At 43.6% G+C, this 2500-nt stretch overlaps 1 protein-coding gene across 2 annotated transcripts in view; it reads right to left on the bottom strand.

The window, feature by feature from the left end:
• znf618 (zinc finger protein 618) overlaps positions 1-2500 on the bottom strand; it is a 53925-nt gene that overhangs the window by 50328 nt on the left and 1097 nt on the right. The window lies entirely within an intron of this gene.

Genomic DNA, 2500 nt, shown 5'->3' with positions numbered 1-2500 from the left:
GTGTTAGAGTAACCCGGAATGTGCCGCCTCCAACCGACACCTGTTTTACGAGTGTATCTGAATGCACTGGCATTTGTGACATCACAAAAACCATGAATTTAAAAAAGCTTAATTTGCAGAGGCGCTTGGTACGTTGGGAAACTTTAACATGTTCACGTATTAAATCAAAGTTTAACTGGCGGGAAAAAATTTTTTAAAAAGTAGGAACGTTTTTCCTCAATGTGGGCCCTTTAAATGGCGGAAACGAATTCCGTGACATTTCCTAAGACTCCTAAAGTGCTCGCGGTGAGCGTCTGAGGCGGCGAGCCTTTCAGCTCGAGTCTGGATTCTGCAGCACTAAAAAGCAGCAGCAGAGCAGTAAAATGCAAATTTTACGGCCCTTCAAACGCGGCGAAATGTAAAGGTCAACAGTGAAGCGGCTGAAGTCTCCGCCGCCTCGGCGCTGACAGACGACAGCGAGAAAGGGGGGATGAAACGGGCGAAGCAGGAAAACGGACGAGTGCAGCTGGATTAACGTAAACAGAGGGGAAATCTCTGCCGCCTGCTCGGCCGGCGGAGACAAAAAACACAGATATGCATTCAGACCGGCATCGACGCCGAATCCCCACCCTTTGGTCTTTTGTTTCGTCTTTGCTTCACTCTTAAAAAAGCCGGTTCTTCAAGGGTTCTACTGTAAAACACATGGGTTTCATAGAACCATGAGTTCTATATAGAACTACTTCACGCTTCATTAACCGCTTGCATCTTCAGAGGGATGGAACATGTGCTGTTTACGGTTCTACGCAGAACTTTCTTTTACATTTGTATACGATTCTACAGAGAACCAAAAAGGGTTCTTCACAATGCTTAAAAAGAGGTGGTTCTCTCTGCTTCAAGGGCTGCTTCGTAAAGACAACGGTTCTATATAGAACCATGAACACCCACGGAACCCTTTGCATGATTCAAGGGTTCTCTGCAAGGTAAAACGGTTCTTGAGATTGATGGAGCATGTGTTCTATGTGGCACCAAACCTGGTTCTTCTACAGACTTTAAAAAGACTAAACACCGACAATACGCTCTTTAAAATAATTTTTAAAAAAGTGGTTCTTCAAGGGTTCTTTAGTAAAGGAAATGGTTCTATAAAAAAACAAGAACACTCAAAGAACCCTTTGCATGATTAACAGGTTCTCTGCCAGGTAAAATGTTCCTGAGAATGGTGGAGCATGTGTTATAGGTGGATTCTTTATAAAAAAGGGTTCTATACAGCACCAAAAAGGGTTCTTCTACTGTCATGAGCTTGAGATTGCAACAGTACCAGAACCCTTTTCAAATACATTGTATATAGAACTATATATACACAACATTCTCCAAAAAGCTGAAGAACCTTTTCACGATGCGAAAAACCCTTTAATCGCGCAAAGGGTTCTTTGCGTGTTCGTGGCTCCATATAGAACCTTTTTTTTTTCTTTGCTCAAGAACCATCTTAAACAGTGTGTTGTTATTGCTAAGGGTAACACTAACTCTCACTATGCTTACAAGCAAGGAACCACTGACGCATGCAAATGGTTCTATACAGAACTCATGGTCCTATACAGAACCACTGCCTTTACTCAAGAACCCTTGAAGAACCGTAATTTTTAAAAGTTGTTAGTGTTAAGCTAAACATCGCAACTACTTCACTATGCTGACTTTTCACCAAGCAAAGAACTACCAAAGCATGCAAAAGGTTCTATATGGAACCACTGCCTTCACTCAGGAACCCTTGAAGAACCACCTTTTTATGAGCGTACTGTTAGAGTTAAGCTTAAATTTGGAACTACTTCACCATGCTGACTCTTCACCGAACGAGGAACCACTGATGCACGCAAATGGTTCTATACAGAACTCACGGTCCTACACAGAACCACCACCTTCACTCAAGAACCCTTGAAGGACCACCTTTTTATGAGCGTATTGATACTGTTAAGCTTAAATTTGGAACTACTTCACCATGCTGACTCTTCACCAAGCAAGGAAGGAACCACTGACACGTGCCAATGGTTGTACACAGAACTCACAGTCCTACATAGAACCACCGCCTTCACTCAAGAACCCCTGAAGAACCACCTTTTTAAGCTCACAGCATCTGGAGGTGAAAACTGCACCGTTTTCAATTCACAATCTCTCCTCAGGAAATGAAAGGAAAGGAAGTTCTTTTGTATAAAAAAAAAGAACCAGACGTGTTCTAACATTTCCACTGGAGGGAAGTTCTAAGCGGCACAGAGCGTCCTTTGTGTTTCACTATTAGCCCATAAATCTAATCAGGCGTGTAATATTCATAACAATAAAACAGCGGCCGGTTCCCTCGCCGCCCCTCAGCACCGTGTCTGAATGGGCTACAGCTATTTTCATGCTGGACAAGCCGGATTGATCTCCACAACATCTGCAGGCGAGGGGGGAAAAGGGCAGAAATCAATGCAGTGGTGCACAGAAGAGCAGCTGTGGTGCAGCAGCGGTGCTCGTGTGTTCACTGTGGTGCATC

Source organism: Pygocentrus nattereri, chromosome 23 (assembly GCF_015220715.1).
Source record: "Pygocentrus nattereri isolate fPygNat1 chromosome 23, fPygNat1.pri, whole genome shotgun sequence".
Classification (NCBI taxonomy): Eukaryota; Metazoa; Chordata; class Actinopteri; order Characiformes; family Serrasalmidae; genus Pygocentrus; species Pygocentrus nattereri.
Note: the sequence above shows the minus strand (reverse complement) of the source record. Positions and strands in the feature narration are given on the sequence as shown.